The following is a 5,791-nucleotide window of genomic DNA, read 5'->3' as shown; positions in this document are numbered from 1 at the left end:
CCCTACATTTTCATTCCTCTCTTTCTCTCTACCACACAATTCCATCTTATAATTTCTCTTCCTCTCTCTCTCTCTCTCTCTCTCTCTCTCTCTCTCTCTCTCTATTTATCTATACATTTCTTTTTTCTCACTCACCCTCTCCCTTTCAACACACCGTAAGTTGCCTTGCTTCTCTCCTTGCCTTTGTTCCCCTTTCCCCCCCCATGTCTGTCTTCTTTTTATCTGAATATGTCCATCTTGTCTCTCACACGTTCACCATGCATATACATACATGCATTCATTTATATGTGTATATACATATACGCACGCTCATACACAAACAATCAATCAGTCATCACAATATAAATCAAATAGGTTTTAGTCCTGGTTATTGTTTCGCTTTGCTTTCCGGTAATTTTCGTTTCTACATATATATAAACACATATACAAATATATATATATATATATATATATTTGTTTGTTTGTATGTATGTATGTATGTATGTATGTATGTATGTATGTATGTATATGAATTATCCTTTGCTTGTTTTCGTTTTAAAGTACTTTTTCCAGTTATCTACAATTCCATTCTACTTTCACTTTCGTTTTTACGGTTAATCGCCTTCATTATTCTCATCAAAATATCGTTTCTTCCTTTTTTTTCTTTCTTCCTTTGTACTTTCTTATATATATATTTTTCTCTTTTCTCTGCTATTTGTTTCTTCTTTTTTTCCCCTTCCGGTAAAACAAGGAAATTCGTTTTATTATTTTTTTTACATATACTTTTGTTTATTTATGTACATATAGATTTTTTCAATTTTTTCTTTTTGAAAAAGTTTTTCTTATTTTTTTAAAACATATTCTTTGATTGTCGTTTTTTTTTCCTTAAATGTTCCTGTATTTATGTTGTTCTTACGGTAACATTACGAAACCTTTATCTTTATCATTAACATTATTATTATTATTATTATTATTATTATTATTATTATTATTATTATGATTATTATTATTATTATTCGTGTTATTCATACTCTTGTTGCTGTTGCCAATTTCCTAATTCCTAGTCTTGTTTTGCGGATGTTGTTGTTGTTGTTTGGATCCACTCCAGGTCAGTCCTACTTAACACCTATTAAATACTGGTAGACGTCCCATCGGTGACCATCCATATCTATTATTATCATTGTCTTTATTATTATTATTATGAAATTGCTCTTGTTTTTGTGTTGGAAGAAATAAAATTTGACTCCAGTTATAACTGCTAGTTCCACTAACCACAGTAGAAAATTCCTTGCGGACAGGTTCTTGTTATTGTTGTTGTTGTCATTGTTGTTTATGTGGTTAGGTATTGTTTTCGCTATTGTTATTGGTGGTGCAGCGGTGTCATGATTTAGTGGTGGTGTGTTGAGTTGTAATACCGATTAATGTCGGTCTGTTAGTGTTTATGGACGAAATTCGAAGGAATTCTTTGCTTCATGGTTAATCAAAGACCGGAGGCAATTGTTTTCGAATTTATTTTTCTTTTCTTTTTTTCTGCGAACAATGGTAAATTCTCCTCCTCCAGGCAGTCCATCATGGTGATAGTGATGATGACGATAACGGTACTTGTAGTGATGGTGGCGGTGGCGGTGGTGGTGGGAGAGGTGGCGATAGTGCTGATTAGGAGGATAGTGCTTGCGGTGGTGCTGGTGCTAGTGATGGTGATGGGTGTGGTAATGATGGGGATGGTGGTGGTGGTGGTGGTGGTGGTGGTTATAACGTAATGACGATGCTTCTGGCATTAATTGTGTTAGTGGTGATTATGGTGGTGGAGGTGGCGGTAACGCTGGTGTTGGTGGTGGTGGTGGTGGTGGTGGTGGTGGTGGTGGTGGCGGTAACGCTGGTGTTGGTGTTGGTGGTGGTGGTGGTGTTGGTGGTGGTGGAGGCAGTGGTGGTGGAGGTGGCGGTAACGCTGGTGTTGGTGGAAGCAGTGGTGGTGGTGGTGGTAGTGTTGGTGATGGTAGTGGTGGTGGTGGTAGCTTTGGTAATCGTGAGAATGAAAACAAAACTGGTGCTACATGTGCTGGTTATAGTACAGATGGCGGTGGTGTTGGTGGTGGCGGGGTGGGGTGTTGATAGTGGTTGATAATAATAGTGATGGTAGTAGTATTAGTGGTGGTGGTGGTGGTGATATTTACTTCAGGCAGTCTTGAAGCCGACGATTGATGGTAGCGGTAGCTGTGGTTGGGGGTGGATCTATCGGTGATTGTGGTTAAGGACTGGTGTTGGTGGTGGTAGAGGTGGAGGTGATGGTGGTTGTTGTGGTAGTTCCGGTGGTAGTGGTGACAGAGATGGTACTGGGGGGGGAGTGGCGCTGGTCGTGGTGGTGGTGGTGGTGGTAGAAGTGGTGATCGTGGAGGTGGTGTTGGGCGTGGTGGATGTGGTGTGGTGGTAGTGGCGGTAAAAGTGGTGCTCGTGGAGTTGGTGCTAGTGGTAATTGCAGTGGTCGTTGTGGTGGAGAGAAGTGTAGTAGAGGTTAGGGTTGTGGTGGTGGTGGTGGTTGTGTTAGTACGTGCAGGAAAGCAGCAATTTTTTTGGTTTTTAACCTAGTTTGGATGTAGTAGATTAGTGGTACTATTTGTAAAGGCAGGTGCGGCGCAAGTAGGGGTGGTGGCGCCACCATGCAGTTGTTTGAATTTTGCCGATGAAGATAATGATGATGATGATGATGACGATGATGATGATGACGATGATGATGATAACGATGATAATGATGACGATGATGATGAATGTGGTAGCTACTCTTAAGATCTACAGCTATGATTACGATGTCGTTACTGCTGCTGACGACGATGATGATGATGATGATGATGATGGCCTTGATAGTAGTAGTAGTAGTAGTAGTAGTAGTGGTGGTGGTGGTAGTGGTGGGAGTGGGGTAGCAGTAGCAGTAGTGGTAGTAGTGGTGGTGGTGGTGGTGGTTGGCGGTACCGGTGGCGGTGGTAGTAGTATTACTAGTGGTTGTGGAGGTGGTGGTGGTGGTGGTAGTAGTAGTGGTAGTAGTAACAATAGTGGTAGTGGTGGTGGTGGTGGTCGGTGGTACTAGTGACGGTAGTAGTAGTAGTAGTAGTAGTGGTGGTGGTAGTTATAGCGTTAGTGGAAGTGGTAGCATACTATGGAATGCCTGAGGCAGCGAAGGCTCGCGTTTGCTATTGCTGGCAGCGCAGCTTCCCAGTTGCCGGCGGAAAAACCATGTCACGACAACAACGACAGCAATAATAATAATAAACAAAACAATCACAGCAACAACAACAACAACAACAACAACAACAACAGCAACATCAACAACAACACCACCGTAAAAGGGGGGCAGCGTCAGCTAAATCCAATGAGTAGCCATAGTGGAATCCATTGATAGATCTCCTGGTGCGTGTAATCACTGGTCGTAGAATTGCGGATTTACAACAAACATGGCGACAGCTGCGACGGGCAGCGCCGGCGGCGGCGGCGACGGCGGCGGCGTTGGTAGTGTTGACAGTGTTGTTGTTATTGTTGTTATTGTTTGGTCCTGGTGCTCACTGTGGTGGTGGTGGTGGTCGTCGTCGTCGTCGCCGTCGTGGGAGGAGGGGGGAAAATTGCTTTGTTGTATCGTTGTTGTGCTTGTGTTGTGATTGTGTTGTGCTTGTGCTTGTGTTGTGATTGTGTTGTGTTGTGTTGTGTTGTGTTGTGTTGTTTTTGGTGTTGTCACTACTGCCTCAGGTGTGGATATTACTGCTACCGCTGTAGTAGTAGTAGTAGTAGTAGTAGTATGATTGAATGAAGGTGATGTTTATATTGCTCCTGTTTATGCTGTTGCTGGTGTTGATAGTGATGATGCAGGCTGAGGTGGTGGTCGTGGGAGGAGTGGAAGTTTGTTCTATTTGTTGTGTAGCCGTGTTGTTGTGTTGTTGTTGTTGTTGTTGTTGCTATTGTTGCTGTTGCAGTAGTGGTAGTATTTGTATTTGATATAGTTCATGTTGTTATTGTTGTTGTTATTGGTTAAATTGTTTTTGCAAACTTTATTATTGTTGTTGACATTGTTTTTTTTATCATTGCTCCTCCCCCACCCCAACCTCTTGGAGACTTTTGGTGTTACAATTTTCTTGTTAATTCTTACTTTTATTGTATACACGTCATTGTTCAACACCCCGCTTGTTCCTATCTGTTTTGTGTTATTATTATTATTATTATTATTATTATTATTATTATTATTATTATTATTATTATTATTATTGTTGTTGTTGTTATTGTTATTATCATAGCGGCGAGTTGGTAGAATCGTTAGCGTGCCAGAGCAAAATTCTTCTTCGCGGTATTTCGCCTGTCGCTACGTTCTGAGTTCAAATTCCGCCTTGGTCGACTTTGCCTTTCTTACTTTCGGGGGTCGATGAGATAAGTACCAGTGAAACACTGGGGTTGATGTAATCGACTAATCCCCTCCCTCAAAATTTCGGGCCTAGGGCCTTTAGTAGAAAGGATTATTATTATTATTATTATTATTATTAATATTATTGTTGTTGTTGTTGTATATTTTTATTTTGCATGTTTGTTACAATCAATCGCTGAGACACACTCAGCGCCCTAGGGCGAGTGAAGGATATTATTATTATTATTATTATTATTATTATTATTATTATTATTATTAAATTCAGATTTCACCGAGGTTGACTTTGCCTTTCATCCTTTCGGAGTCGATTAAATAATTACCAGTTACGCACTGGTGTAGACATAATCGACTTAATCCATTCCCCCAAATTTGAGGCCTTGTGCTTCCAGTTAAAAGCATTATTATTATTATTATTATTATTATTATTATTATTATTATTATTGCTGGTGTTATTGTTGTTTATGGTGCTGTTGTTTTGTCGTTGTTGTTCCTTGCTTTATTCATTATCTTCGTATTCTTCTTGCTGTCCTTGCTGATGTTAGGTAAATTGCCTTTTTTTTTAAAGCTTTATTATTACACTTTACACTGTTATTGTTATTGTTGCACTTATTGTTTTGTAATTGTAATTGCTGTTGTTGTTGTTGTAGTATTGTAGTAGTAGTAGTTGTATTATTATTATTATTATTATTATTATTATTATTATTATTAGTAGTAGTAGTAGTAGTAGTAGTAGTAGTAGTAGTAGTAGTAGTAGTGTTTGTTTTTGGTGTGGTTGTTGTTGTTATTGTTACTGCCGCTAGCCGTTGCTACTCATATGGATGTTGTTGTTGTTGTTTAACGTCCAGGTCACGACCCTCTTGCCCTCTGACCTTACAAAATACCGTTTAGCTATTTCACGAGTGGTAATCCCTTCGTAAGTCTGTCCTTCCGTTTTTGAATAACGATAATGCTGTCTTTTAAGGCGGATTTCACTGCCTTTTCTTGCAGGTCAAATGAGCGCATATATTGTATGTACGTGTGTGTGTGTGTGTGTGTGTGTGTGTGTGTGTGTGTTAGTGGGGTTGTGTATATGTGTGCGTGCGTGCGTGTTTGTGTGTGTGTGTATGGAGGGTAGTTATATATATATTTATATATATATATATATATATATATATATATATATATATATATACAAACAAATATATATGTATGTATGCATGCATGCATGTAGGTATGTATATATTATATATATATGTGTGTGTATGTGTATGTATGTATAAATACACACACACACACATGTATGTACGGAAAGCCGGTGAGGGTTTGTTTAAGACCCCGTAACTTAGCGGTTCTGCAAAAGAAACCGAGAAAATAAGTACCAGGTTTCAAAAATAAATAAATAAATTTTACCGAAAAAATGATATGAAATAA

The 5,791-nt window shown here is 39.2% G+C and overlaps 1 protein-coding gene across 1 annotated transcript in view; it reads right to left on the bottom strand.

Annotated features, from left to right (window-relative positions):
• Positions 1 to 5,492, bottom strand: part of LOC106876499 (acetylcholine receptor subunit alpha-like) — a 203,310-nt gene extending 197,818 nt beyond the window's left edge. The window contains exon 1 of the mRNA XM_014925062.3: positions 1 to 5,492. This exon is cut by the window's left edge and continues 1,055 nt beyond it. The gene's annotated coding sequence lies outside the window, so the exon portion shown is untranslated.
• Between the last annotated feature and the right edge of the window lie 299 nt (positions 5,493 to 5,791).

The sequence above is a fragment of the Octopus bimaculoides genome, chromosome 12 (assembly GCF_046866305.1).
Source record: "Octopus bimaculoides isolate indiv1 chromosome 12, ASM4686630v1, whole genome shotgun sequence".
Taxonomy (NCBI): domain Eukaryota; kingdom Metazoa; phylum Mollusca; class Cephalopoda; order Octopoda; family Octopodidae; genus Octopus; species Octopus bimaculoides.
Note: the sequence above shows the minus strand (reverse complement) of the source record. Positions and strands in the feature narration are given on the sequence as shown.